Raw genomic sequence first — 15,022 nt, 5'->3', positions numbered from 1 at the left:
CAGGGAAAGAAACAGACGAGTTTAAGCGCTAGAAGCCAATAAAGAAAGCTGGTTATTGGTCAAACAGCCAAGTCTTAAGAAATCTGCGAAAGGACAAAAAGATGGCTCAGTCCGGAGTGTTATTGGAAGAGAGTTCCAAAGTACAGGTCCAAGGTAGGTAAAAGAGCGGCCACCCATTCTTTTCAGCTTAATAGTGGGCACCATATATTTACCCTGAGTTGCAGATCGAAGCACACGCGAAGGCAGATTTGGGCGTACTAGACTTTGAAGATATTTAGGGGAGGTACCCGATTTAATTTTGTGCATGTAGCACAATGCTTTAAACTTCACTCTGCTACCAATCTTAAGCCAGTGCAAGTTGTGCAGAGCACTTGAAGTAGCAGACTGCTTGGACAACGAACATAGCAACCTGGCAGCAGAATTTTGCACCACTTGTAATTTCCGGGTAACATCCTTGTTAACACCTAAATACAAGACATTGCAATAATCCAATCACGAGGTCACGTGGGCCTGTACAACAGTTTTTTGAGAGGACGTAGGAAGCATCCACATAATTTTTTTTAACCATTTTAAGATGGTGAAGCATGTGGCAGCTACTTTTATCACCTGTTGCCTCATGGATAGGTCGTCATCAATCAGAACCCCCAGATTACAAACACATTTAGAGGGCTGAGGCGGGGCTCCCATTTCACATGGCCAATGTAAGGGACCCCAGAGATCCTTGTTTTTCCCTAAGATGATGAGCTCCGTCTTGTCGCCATTGAGCTTAAGGAAATTGCTCTGCATCCACAGAGCAATATTCCTTAAACCCATCTGAAGATCAGATGAGCCATGGCATTGTCCAGAGGAAAGAGAAAAAACAATCTGAGTATCATCCGCATAGGAAAACAAATAAAGGCCTGATTCTTCTGCTATGTTCGCCAGAAGTTTAACATAAAGATTAAAAAGAATAGGGCTCAATATGGAGCCCTGAGGCACGCCATGCGAAGAAGGATAGATTCTGGACATAGCCTTGGAAGAAAAGACTTGAAATGTCCGATTTGTAAGACAGGAAGAAAGCCAATCAAGAGCAGTGCCAGTGATACCTGATTCCTGTGAAGTTTTTAGGAGCACAGCATGGGACAACGTATCGAAAGCAGCGCTCAAATCAAGTAGGATGAGAGCTACGGTGTCCCCTACATCCAAATGCTGTCGCAGCTTTTCTGAGACTCCGAGCAGTGTCGACTCCGTGGAGAAACCAGCCCGGAAGCCCAATTGAGAAGGATGAAGAAGATTGGCAGAATCAACAAACAATGTGAGTTGGTGATTAATATGTCTTTCCAGTATTTTGGAGTAGATGGGAAGCAGAGAAATGGGTCTAAAATTGGATAGCTGCGAAGGATCAGCTCCGATCTTTTTCAAAAGAGGAAGCACCATCGCATGCTTCCACTCAGATGGTACCACAGCCTCTTGAAGAGAAGCGTTCAGCAGTTGCCTAATAAGTGACAAAGAAGAAGAATCCAACTGCTGCAGCACAGAAACTGGGAGCAGGTCACGGGGAGATCCCGATTTGATTCCATTTAGAATTTTACTAAAAGAAGTAAAGTCGAGATATGACCAGGCTTCCAAAAACATAGGACTGCAAGTCATATGATCAGGCTCTGGCCCACAAGAAGAAGGACTGAAACCTGCAGTCTGGGTATTTTGTAGAGCAGAATAGATTAATTCGACTTTGTCCACAAAATAATTTGCCAAATTATCGCACTGTTGATCATCAAGAGCAGGTGGACATGCCTGCGTATTTGAGCCCGCCAGTTTTTTTTACTGTACTAAACAGTGTACGAGGGCAGTTACCAGTGTTAGAAATGGTCTGGGATACGTAGGTCTTCCTGGCCAATTTGCAGTGATCATGATAGTGTTTTAAGGCTAGTTTATAATTTAGCTTGGAATCCAGTGAGTAATTTCTCCTCCAGTTCCTTTCAAGAGCCTTACATTTGGATTTTTCTGTTTTTAGCTCATCTGTAAACCAAGGAGCCGGAGAGCGATGATTAAAAGTTTTTTTTATAGTTAGCGGAAGGCAATGTTCAACTGAGTTAAGAATCCATTCATGTATCATATTAGACGATTGAGTAGAAACATCAGGGATAGAGGGTACATTTTGATTAAGAGTCCTATTAAAAAATTCAAAGTCCAATTTGCTCCAATTCCGGATACTATGTGGCTCACTCCACGGGTCGGAAGGAGGGGGCTTAGGAAAGATACACTGAAACTTTTGAGCAAAATGATCTGACCAGCAGAAAGGAAAAGCAGGGTTACAAAGGGTATTAGGTACGTTAGAAAATATAGGATCTAACAAGTGACCTGCAACATGCGTAGGGCCACTATTTCTGAGTAGAAGATTTAGGGCAGCTAAGTCTGTAATTAAGGTACTACTAATAGTGCAATTGGAGTTTTCAAGGTGCAAATTAAAATCACCTAATATTGTAAAATTAGATGCCTTAAGAAGATAAGGTGCAATTAATTCAGGGAGAAGTTGAGCCCAAGAATTAGGGAAGCCAGGAGGGCGATAAACAAGGATACCAGAAAATGTGGTATTGGGAGACAGTAAAATTTTTTAAAATGCTGCTTCCGAGTTAGGGATAGTTAATACCTCGAATTTGCATTGATAGGACTTCTCATAGAATATTGCAATTCCGCCTCCTCTCCCGTTTTCCCTGTCACTTCTAGCTATAGCATAGTTCTCTGGTAATGCTACAGCTACATCAGGACCGGAGCTAGAATGCAGCCAAGTTTCAGTGAGAAACATCGCATCAGGGCGCTCATTTATAAGGAAGTCATAGATGTCCAGTTTATGCTTTACCATTGAGCGGCAGTTCATATTCCAAAAAGAATAAGATTTTATAGCAGTATCCGTTTCCACCAATAACATGGGCTTTTTAGGACATTCATAAAAAGCACTAAAAGTGGTCTTATCCCGACTGCTCATTAAAAGTGATTTATCTAACAAGAAGCTGCAGCCCGGACAACAAAAAGCTATGTCACAGTCCGAGAGAGTGCTACAGCTTAGATCAACACAGGGACGGTACATAATAAGTTGTGCAGAAGTATACTTTAATACGCCAGGCTTCAAAGGTGAAAAATGGACAGGGGAAATGGGCCCAGGTCCCGGAAGGACGCGGACGGGCGCAGACGGGCTTGCCTTTGGCGCGCCACCGGCGCGCCCGCTGCGCGCGTCCGCTCTTTGCTCATTTAAATAGGAAATGAGTCCGGGCGGCGCGCGAGACTAGAGCGCTGACAAAAACGTGGCCCCTTCTAAAAATGGCTGCCGTTAAGGATTCCCCCCAGGAAGGCAGGAAGTGCAAAATTCACAAGTGCAAAGTCGCAAAAACAAATAATTAAAATAGGACAGTATAATTCCTTTAAAACAGTACAGTGATTGACTAATAGCAATATTGGGTGTTTAGAGGAGTTTTGACAACTTTTGGGATCGGTTCCACTGAACCTGCTGCACCATTCAAATCATGACCCTGTTGTCTGCAAGGTATCTGCACCTGCGACTGGCTGATTGGTAGTAAAACATAGCAATATTAGGTGTTTAGTGGGGTGCCGAGAACTTTTGGTCCTGTTGCTACTGCACCTGCTGCACCATTCAAAACATGACCCTATTGCCTGTTAGATAAATGCACTTGTGACTGTCTTGTTTAGTTGTAAAATTTAGCAATAATCTGTGTTTATTGGGATCACTTGAGCTTTTGACTCCAGAGCCACTGCACCTGCTTCACCATTCAAATCAAGTCAATTTTAACTGCAAGGTAACTGCAATGGTGACTGCCTGTTTAGTAGTCAAATATAGCAATATGTGTTTGGAGGATTTCTGACAACGTTTGGGCCCAGTGCTACTGCACCTGCTGCACCATTCAAATCATGACGCTGCTGTCTGCAAGTTAACTGCACTTGTGGTTGCCTGTTTAGGAATAAAATATAGCAATTTTAGCTGTTTGGTGAGGTGCCTAGTGCCACTACACCTGCTGAACTATTGAAATCATGACCCTACTGCTTGCTAGACAACTGCACTTATGACTGCCTGTTTAGTTGTAAAATATATCAAAATTAAGTGTTTAGAGAAGTTCTAACAACTGTTGGACCCGGTGCCACTGCACCTGCTGCACCATTCAAATAATGACCGTTGCCTGCAAGATAACTGCGCTAGTGACTACCTGTTTAGTAGTAAAATATAGCAATATTTGGTGTTTAGTGGAGGTATAATAACCTTTTGGCCCGGTGCCAACGTATCTGCTGCACAATTCAGATCATAACCCTGTTGTCTGCAAGGTAACTGTACTTGTGGCTGCCTGTTTAGTAGTAAAATATAGCATAGCTCTTGTACATTAACTTTATTTTTAATGCACAATGTTTATTAGAACATTTAGAATTTGATCATAATGGCCAAATAGATTAAGTTGAAAAAAATCAATCCGATAATGACTACAAAGTACAAAGAAAGGTACTGATGCATGAATAGGAAATGCCACAAATGTACTAAGGCTCAAGCACCTGCTTTACACAACTAAGTAATGAAATACAAGCATTCCAGCATACTGTTACAAGCTGTCTGCCTTTTCCGTGGGAAGAGATTTAATCTTGACAATGATGGAGGATTCAACAGTGTGAACATCTTTAGTAGAAGTATCATAAATGCGTGAAGATAGCGGAAGTTAACAAAAGAGAAAGTTTCACACAAAGTGAATGAACACAGTAATTAGGCAATGGGAACTGATAAGAGCCAGATTTTTAGATATATTAAATACAAGAGATTTCACAAACACCTCGCAAGCGATGATGCAGGCGAAACCTAAAAAGGAAAACCAAGAGGCAAGCACACGACCAAATGAAAAGTAAGGGCATGCTAGAAGCTCCTTTTAGGACTTATATTTGATTACAAGAGATTTCACAGCTCTGTGCCGGCAAAACCTAAACATTGAGTCCCTCATGGCAAAGTGCACGTTTTGTGGGTATGGAGACCTTCTGTTTTAAAACCAAAGAGCTGGCTTCTGCCTATTGCAGAGAGAGCCAATAGACAGTGGGTGATGATACAAAATGTTGTGAGTGAAGCTGGAGATTTGACGGTATCACTGTTTGCAAGACAGAATAGCTACATAAACACATATGGATAAATGCACTTGCAAAATCCTCTTTTGCAGGGTCTGGAACGCCATCCCACCAGCCAGCTGAAAGACTCCATCTTATGATAACTTTAATAAAGAAATGAAAGGCATGTTGGTCCATCAACCATTCACGATATAAAGAGATAATGTCAGTGCCAAGTTATATCAATTATTAAAATACCTCTCTGAAAACTAGTTCAAACAATATTACATGGGAGCCTGCCATCCTTGCAAAAAGGACTGTCTCTAATTTCCTTATTACAGGTTGGTTGTGAGTTCATTAGTCGCCTGTATTAAAGAAATTACATAGCTGCTCATCTGTAATAACGTACTGCCGTTGAGTTCTGATGTCACAATGCCTGTCAGGAGCTGAGGGGGAAGGCAGATCACAGAACATAAAAACACAAAAATGAATCATGGCTGATTACTGGGTATACCAAATGTATTTACTGTTATAAGATTCATATAAAGACTTGTATAACGAGTGCACATTAAAGGACGTTCTTAGGTTAGCCCGAATTTTAGGCCTAACTTTCGTTTTTCTCAAAGGTTTCATTTCTCCTCGTTTGCTCTTAGGTCAGGAGCTAATTAAAATTAATGCCTGTAGAAAGTTTTCTTTTCACCCCTACTGCAGGTGCAGGAATTTGATGTTGTTATTTTAGATTTGAGGAGATAAACTGGAGGAATGGAATGCATTTGCAGAGCTCAGACAAAGAGAAGGGAGGACACCTTCCATGCCTGGTGAAACTTGGGAACCAAGGTCGACAGAGAAGGCTGTGAAATCAATTGGACTTTGTGGAAAATTACTATAGAAGGTGTTCACGGAATAATGTACCATGTGACCCGTTAGGGTGTAACTTTGTCTTATTGTATTAGGCATAGCGACAGATTATCAGGACGTCTGCTTTTGACTGAGGAGGAAAAGCATCTTAGAACGAGCTCTGTGGCTTTATACTGCTGACCCATTTGATGTGAGTGTACTTCTTAGGAATTCAACACGTGCTGACACCTTTTGGGAAATCCTTCTGGGAAATTAGGCAGGGACGCCACTTTAGAAGTAGAGTTGGACAGATTATTCTGTAATTTGGAAATGCAAATCAAAAGGGATTTGGACACGGTGTCTATATTCAGCTGTGTTCTGATTTTGGAATTCATTGTTCTGTGCCTATTGTGCCGTATGAACTATATTCGTATATTGGGCTCTGTATTAGTTTTTATGTATCTTTACACCTTGATTCTGAGGTGTGTCTATATTCTGTTGTTTCAGGCTTTGTAATAAATTAACCAAAACCTGAATTCGGAATCGATTTTGTTTTGGACATTGGGGAGGGGAAAGGATAACTTATACATTGTTTTCTTCCCTCCACACTTCCTAGCAGGCAACAAAGACCATCGACCAGACAACCCTAGGCAAAATTAAGATACGGAATTCGGCCCCATCAATTGGTAGCAAACAAGGATGGTTGCCTCCAGAAATGAGGGGAGATTTTAGAAAATCTAGAACAGGATTAGACTTACAGAGCCCAAATGAGATCCCATGACCGAGAGCAGAGGACGGCGGGTGTTGCTGGAGATCGGCGGAAGCTGATTGTGTGGCGGAGACAGCGGTAGCGTGAGTATGAATTGTGTGTATGTTATATTGCGGTAAATTGATTCTGTGATGTCTTGCGGAGTTGGAATGATAGTCAAGTGAACCTGAGTTTATTGGTTTACTGGTCTGAACACGTACGGATCAGGAGGTTTTTGAAAAATGGACTCAAGAGAAGTCCAAGATTCTGAGATAGTTTTGTACTGTAATCGTCTGATCAATAATGTGGGTGTCGTGGAGCGCTTTCAATGGCTCACTTGAGGTAGGGAACTTTGTGTCAGTGGATTTCATAGAGTCGCGTGTGGAAAACCTCAGGACAGGGGTGAACTACAGTGATTCGCGTGACTGACACAGGAAATATATGATGTTACTTAGCATACCGTTACTCCGCAGGTATTTAAACCTTAAATGCACCCTGAACCCTAAAAATACCCCCAACACCCCAAAACCCTAACCCACCCTGACCCCTAAAAATATCCCTGTACCCCAAAACCTAAATGCACCCTGAACCCCAAAAATACCCCAGAACCCCAAAACCTTAAACACACCCTGAACGCTCAAAATACCCCATGTACCCCAAAACCCTAACGCACCCTGACCCCTAAAAATACCCTAGTACCCCAAAACCTAAACGCACCCGGAACCCAAAAATTACCCCCCACATCTCAAAACCCTAACCAACCCGACCCCTAAAATTACCCCAGCACACCAAAACCTAAACGCACCCTGAACCCCAAAAATACCAGAGCACCCCAAAACCTTAAATGCACCCTAAAAATACCCCGTAACCCCAAAACCCTAACCCACTCTGACCCCTAAAAATACCCCTGTACCCCAAAACTTTAATTTGCACAGTAACTCCATTATGCGTAGTAAGTGCATGCTAAGTAATGGAACATGCTTAGTAAACGCATGCTAAGTAAATGCATGCTAAGTAATGGCATCTGCAAACTAAAATATGTGTAGTAATGGTAATACGAAGTAATGACCAGGGAGTAAAGGTATAATACCGACACAGGTCATGGATCACGGAATGAAAGGGTTCTTGAGTGGATGTATACTATCGATCTTTTAGACGACAGACAATTATTTGGTTTTATGTAACTGTGAGTGACTGTGGCTGCCTGATAGGTAGTTACTTGGTTTAGTAGCTTTTTGGGTAATCAGTTACTTGGCTGTGTGAATGTGAGAGCCAATGTACGAGGTGAAATTGTGAAGGAGGGTGAACCGCTGCAGAGAAGGAACGGTGATGTCAGAGAGTGCCGCGCTGTGATAGGCGTGTTGATGTAATGCTGCGCGGGGATTGGAGGGTTCTCGGCAAAAGTTTGGAAAGAAGAAAATTGTGTTTTGTAACAATTGAGTTAAAAAATGAGACGTTTTAAGGTATTGCGAGACCTATGTAGGGGAGATTCAGGTGTAGTGACTCGGGTTGGGAAGAAGCCCCGCCAGAGGATACCCCGGCACATTATACGGCAACAAATGTAATTGCATACCATAGTGTGGCTTCAAAATTGGCATAAGATTACAGAAAAGGAAGAAGAATTGGGTCATTTTGATTGGATGTGTTGTCAATTGAGAGGGGTGATGTCTTCATTAAAACCCCCGCCTACACCCACACAATTTGAGGCATTAGATGCATGGATGTGGGCAGCACAAGCTAGGCGAAGAGAAAATTCTCAGGGAAGGATGCAGAAAGCAATGAAGTATCAGGATGCCAGATGGGATGCTAAGTTGAAGAAATGGAGAGTAGATACTATAGAAGGAGAGAGGCTGTATCCGTTGTTACTACAGGGAGCTAGAGCATGGACAGGAAATACAGAAGATGACATTGACAAGGATGATAGCTTATTAGATAGATTTTTGACATAGCGCCCTCCACCTTACAATCCTCAGTCAGAGGAGGGAAGGCAAGGATTGGCAGAGGGTAGCCTAGATGGAGTGGGATCTGCCCCAACAGGTGTAAGTTTGAGAGTGGTTGGAAGAATTTCACTAGGATCAGAAGCAGGGAATACTGAGATGAGGGGAAATAATTGCGACATACGGTTACCAGAAGCCCTTACGGTGCCGGTAACCATTGGACCTGTAGTTTCGATATACAATGCGAGTACGGGAGAGAGTGGGGGTCAATATAAAATGAGTGAGGACACTATCTCAGGAGGAAGTCTTAAATGGGAACGAGCACACCAGTGGGGCCTTTGGAGACTAGTACCCTATTCCACCAGTACGGGAGGGCTGAAACAGGAGGCATTTAGATGACGACCTGGTGACTTGAATGTTGGAATGGAAAGTCGATTGAGGAGTCAGAGTTATGAAAGGCGAAGGCTGGCCCAGCATCCAAGATGAAGGGATGGAAGAGAGATGGAGAAGTCAAGAAAGGAATAGGAGACACTCCGCCTCCTGGAGGGGAGACCGAGAGAGTAGGAAACTTCCTGTTATGGGAAGTACAGAATTGAGGGTATGTTCATGTGCCTTGGAGCAGGGGTGATTTGGCCTCTTTTACAAATGATTTCCCTCTACTGAGGGAAAAGCCTGCAGAGTGGTACAAACAGATTGATCAATTTGTAAAGATTTCCAAGGTCCTGTGGATAGATTTGAATACCTTATTTGACATCGTGGTTCTGGGGGATTTGTAGGCAGCATGCAAAATTGAGTGGCCCGCTTCAGAACCAGCTAGGGATCCCATAACTCATGGACCTTTCGCTGAGGTGATGAAAAGGTACAAACAGGCAATTCCATGGCTCCAGTCCAAGGTAGCCCCTCGGACTCTTGATTGCCTCAAGATTGATCGTACCACCCAAGAGCCGAAAAAGTCAGTGCATGATTATTTTGAGAGACTCTTATTGGCTTTTAAACAGCACAGTGGTCTAGATGCCCTTGAACAAAAAGATATGGGACAGTTTGTTTCGAAGTTTGTGTTGGGATTGAGGGCTGAAATAAGCTTGATGATTCAGAAACATTTGATATATTGGCAGAATAAGTCTGTGGACAAAATTCTGCATTATGCCAAGTACTGCAGTGTTCAGGTAGAGTCAACACATAAGAAAATGAAGGATAAGTTGATGATGGTACAGCTGAGGAATGCCGAAAGACCACACCTAGTGCAGGAACACGGAGGTACAATGGGTCAACGGCAAGGGAGTGGTCAAGGAATGGGGAAAAACATGACATTCCCCCAGGGCAGGGAAGAGGACAAGGAATGGACACAGGAACAGAATGAGTTAACCCAAGGTGAAACACTGCCTGTCATTATTGTCACAAAATCGGGCATTGGAAGCGTGAGTGTCGCTCAAACCCTGCCAATCAAATGAAAAGTGAGGAAACTGTGCAGGTATCTGACGGACTGAACACCGTGACTAGACCTAGGTCCATATATGGGGGAGGTTTAGAACCTCAGGTGCAGGTACCCTAACCCCCAAAGATTGCTGCAGGAAATTATGTGTATCAGCAAATGCCCTCTATTAAATTGACTGACACTTATGATCAGAATATATCACAAGGAGGGAGGAGGACTGCACCTTAGGAACAGTCTTAGAGTTAGATAAGAGGGGACCATTTGTGGAGGTTGATGTCAATGGTCATCCAATTATGTTTCTAATTGACACTGGCGCAGCCCGATCTACTGTAAAGTCAGCAGTAGTCCCCAATTTGTCACTTTCTGGACAATCAATGCAAGTGGTAGGAGTCACCAATCAGAAGATGACCAGCCCTCTCACCAATGAGGTACCTGTGAGAATAGGAACCTTCCAGCACCAACACTAATTTGTAGTGTGTGATTCGAGTCCAGTTTGTCTATTAGGACATGACATCTTGTGCAAATTAAATTGTACCATCTAATGTACTCCAAGGGGGGTTGAATTGCAGACCTGCGATGACGATGCAGCCTTTAAGGTGGCAAGTCAGAATTTGTGTGTAGAAATGTTCATCATACTGACAAAAACAGGAATTACCGATGGATTTGAGGGACTCTGTAAATCCTGTAGTGTTGGATTTTACAGGAGAAGGGATAGGTCTGATTCAAGGAGTTGAGCCAGTAAAAATACAGGTTAAGCCAAATGCCGAAATCCCAAGGACGCCACAGTATAAGTTAACACAAGAGACAGTGGCGGGAATAACACCAGTGATTGAATCTATGATTGCGCAAGGCATATTAAAGGAGATAAGAGGAAGCCCCAGTAATTCACCTATAATGGGGTTGCAGAAACCTAGTGGCAAGTATAGAATAATGCAGGAATTGCAAAGGGTTAATGAGATTGTAATTCCATGTTGTCCTGTGGTAACAAATCCAGCTGTAATCTTGTTTCAAATACATTGTGCTGCTGAATGCTTTACAGTCATTGACCTATGCCAGGCATTTTTCTCGATACCCCTCCATGAGGAGAGCCAATTTTTATTTCATTTCCGGCTGGAGAACCATGTGTTAACATGGTGTTGTATCCCAGAAGGGTATACATAAAGTCTGTCTATCTTCAATCAAATTCTGAAAAAGAATCTTAAGGGTCTAACAATGCCACAGAATTCAGTTCTCGTCTGGTACATAGATGATCCTCTGGTCACTTCGGAGATGGAAGATGCTTGCAGGATAGATACTGTGGCTTTGTTGAACAACCTGGCAGAGAATGGACACAAGGTGTCCCCAGGCAAACTTCAATACTGTTTGTCTGAGGTCCAGTATTTGGGGCATCAAATTGAAAATGGAAAAAGAAAGGTGTCACCAGATCGCATAGAGGTGACTTCGCAAATGGGTACTCCAAAGATGCAGAAGGAAGTCTGAATGTTTTTGGCAATGGTCGGCTATTGTCGACAGTGGATTCCAAACTTTTCTCTGCAGGCAAAACCTTTGTTAAGATTAACACAAAAGGGGGGGAGGAGCCTAGCGCGCAACCAAGATGGCCGCGTAGGTGCGAGGCTCCCGAGGACCTCCGCGACCTCCTACATTTATCCTGTCTTCATCCTGATTCGGTTGAGGGGACTGTGTTGGTGAACCTGAGCCGAGGTGGTACCCGTTTTCCGTATTTCAATCGGACCCCGTGTGCCGTGCTGGGCATCGATTGAAGTTTGCGGCCTGCTCCTCTCCTGACCCCGGACTAGAGTTGGGGGGTGATCCAGTGGAGAAGTGAACAACAACGGCGGGACGAGCCTGGCGAGTCGCGTACCCCACACTTTCACTTTCGCTTTTGAGCCCTCTTGCCATTGTCGCGAGTGGGATCACGGCCCTTCTGTGTGTGGTGGTTGCCTCGCTGGGGGACCCTGCCTGCCCTGCGGGGACCTGCTCCGCCTTTCTGAGGCGACCTCTGGGGTCCTTGGCCTCGACTGTTCGCTCTCCGCGGTAGGACTCGTGGGTGTACGGGATACAGGACGATGGCGACGAAGCAGGATGGCGAGAGGCCAAAGGCCAAATCGACCCGGCGTGGCGCTGCAACTCAAGCCAACATTATGGATCGCTATACCCTGCCGAAGGGTTCTCCCGGCGGGTCGCATAAGTCCCCTGAGTGCCCCGCAGATGCCCCGGATTTGCCGACAGATCTGACTTTGCAGGACATCATGGGCGCCATCGCGGAGATGAAGACCTCGGTGGGTCAACAATTTGATACCCTGGTGCACAAACTCGACGCGGTTCTCATCGATGTTAACCTTGTCAGGGCAGATCTTTCCAAGACAAATGACAGGGTGGATTCTTTGGCTCACACCGCGTCGGGCCTCACGACTGAGGTGGCGGCCCTCCAGACGGAGGTACGTCGGCTCCGGCAGGCTAGTGCGCTCACGGATCGGCGACTGGAGGATTCCGAGAGTCGGGCCCGGAGGAACAACGTTCGCATTATCGGGGTGCCAGAGGGATTGGAGGATTCGTTGGCGGATCTCTTTGTGGAGGATCTGATTTCTAATCGTCTGCAGCCTCGAGGTTTGAGTAAATTCTTTGCGGTGGAGAGGGCCCATAGAGTTCCTGGTGGCAAGCCGAAGGTCGGAGCTCCCCCGCGGCCTCTTATTGCCCGTATCTTCAACTTTCGGGACAGGGATGCGATCTTACAAGCTTCTAGAGTGCAGGGGCCGCTTAAGCTGGAGAACGTGGAGGTGAACTTCTATCCTGACTTTACTCAAGCGGTCCAGAAGCAGAGGCTGGGTTTCATGGGCGTTAAGCGGCGGCTCCGAGATATGAACTTGAAATACGCCATGCTTTTCCCGGCCAGACTGCGTGTGGAGTCCGAGGGTCGCTCTCATTTCTTTGACCGTCCGGAGACGGCCGGGGACTGGTTGGACACTTTGCCTAGGGGACATGATCGAGAGGGTTTGGGGCCGCGGGAGGAGAGTGCCCACTGGACCGGGCCAGCGGTATTGATACTGGGGCTAATTCCTGATGATGCCACCTTTCGGCTGTGCTCAGGGTTTCTTGACTGTCGTGCTTTGCTCCCCCTCCCGTGGAGGTTGTGGTGTGTCTCGAGGGGGTTCTCTTTCCTCCTCTAGGGGGTCTTTGTAGTTTAGTTCATGCAGGGGCGACAGGCACACTGCAAGTTGGGGGGGCTGTTGGGGCTCATGCAGGGGTGCAGGGAGGGGGGAGTTTTGTTTGGAATGTTGGGTTGGGGTTGGGTATTGTTTGTTTGTACCACAAGGCATACATATTGTTGTGTTCTATTCAAGGTGCTCTCTGGGAGGGGACAGATTGGTTTTGGCTGTGATGGGGGGTAGGGGACTGAGACTTCTTTCCTGGAATGTTAACGGACTGGGGGACAGGATAAAACGGGGGGTGGTCCTGCAGTTCTTAAAACGGATTTCACCTGATATTGTGTTCTTGCAAGAAACACACCTTATTGGTAACTCCTTCTGTGCTATGAATAGGCGGGGCTATCGCCTTGTGGCCCATTCGGGCTTCACCTCTGGTTCGAGGGGTGTGGGCATTATGGTTAAAACCTCGCTCCCGTTGGAGGTTGACGAGGTGCTCCATGATGACAGGGGGCGATATACGGCTCTGGTGGGTAGATGGGAGGGTAAAGTAGTTGTTTTGGTTTCTGTTTATGTCCCGCCGGGGTTGCAGACGACTACTTTTGCTGATTTGGGGCGCCTTCTTCTTGGGCTGCCGGAGGGTATCTTAGTGGTTGGTGGGGATTTTAATGCTGTGGTCTCCGGAACTGAGGATCGTCACCCACCCAGGGATCTCCCCCGGGCCCAAACTTGGTTGTCTGGCCTCTTAGATACCCTGGGTCTGGTGGATTGTTGGCGGCTAAAACATCCTGCGCAAGTACAATACACCTTTCATTCCGGGGCTCATGGTAGTCTTTCGAGACTTGATTATGTTCTGATGCCAGCGGCACAGGCGGGGAGGGTCGGGGAGGGGCGGCATCTTGCTCGGGGTATTTCAGACCACTCCCCTCTCTTGTTGCACTTTGATATTGTCCCGGGATGGAGGGGAGGGTGGTCCCGATCAACCCCTGGTACCTGCGTAATCCCGCGATTCACGCAGATTTGATTAAATCCCTTGAGCAATATTTTGGAGATAATGTGGGATCAGTGTCGTCTGCTGTTTCTCTGTGGGAGGCGTTCAAAACGGTACTCCGGGGGGAGGCCCTGTCCCTCATTTCCCACTCCAAGAGGTGTGAGCGGAAGGAGGTGACCCGTATCGAGTCTGAGATAATTGAATTGGAGGGTGACCTGGATTGTGGTGTCACGGACGACAAACTGCATGCTCTCAGGATCAAACAAGCGGACTACAAGGCCCTAGTCACCGAGGCGGCCAGGGGCCTGAGTAGGGAGCAGCAGGGGCGACTGTATGATATGGGTGATAAAGCTGGAAAACTGATCGCGTGGCTGGATAAAAAGGAGAGAGCGAGTCGAGTTGTTCCGCTGGTTGAGAGAGTGAAGGGTGAGTATGTTACTGATCCGGGTGAAATTGTTGATTGCTTCGCAGAGTATTTTCGCGGGGTGTATTCCCCGGTATCTTCTCGCTCGGAAGAGGATTCCCGCGACCTGCTTAAAGATATTGCGTTGCCTTCCCTTTCGGAGGAGGATAAATCGTTGATGGACGCGACTCCGACGTCTGAGGAGATTGCTCTGGCCATACGTTCAGTCGCCTCTGGCAAGGCCATGGGTCCTAATGGCCTTCCCATTGAATTGTACAAATTGCGGCCGGATACATTGGCGCCGCATCTTCGTGATATGTTCCTCGCGGCCCGGGCGGCGGGTTCCCTCCCGCTGGACCAGCGTCTAGCCACTATTGTGGTTATTCACAAGGAGGGGAGGCCGCGTGATCGGGTCACTTCTTACAGGCCCATTTCGCTTTTGAATGCGGAACCAAAAAATT

At 45.9% G+C, this 15,022-nt stretch overlaps 1 protein-coding gene across 2 annotated transcripts in view; it reads right to left on the bottom strand.

Annotated features, from left to right (window-relative positions):
- The window catches only part of LOC146854875 (sodium- and chloride-dependent GABA transporter 2-like), a 494,662-nt gene that overhangs the window by 32,561 nt on the left and 447,079 nt on the right, over positions 1-15,022 (bottom strand). The gene's annotated exons all lie outside the window — the stretch shown is intronic.

This window comes from Triturus cristatus, chromosome 4_1 (genome assembly GCF_964204655.1).
Source record: "Triturus cristatus chromosome 4_1, aTriCri1.1, whole genome shotgun sequence".
In the NCBI taxonomy this organism is placed as follows: Eukaryota; Metazoa; Chordata; class Amphibia; order Caudata; family Salamandridae; genus Triturus; species Triturus cristatus.
This window is presented reverse-complemented; position numbering and strand designations above follow the sequence as displayed.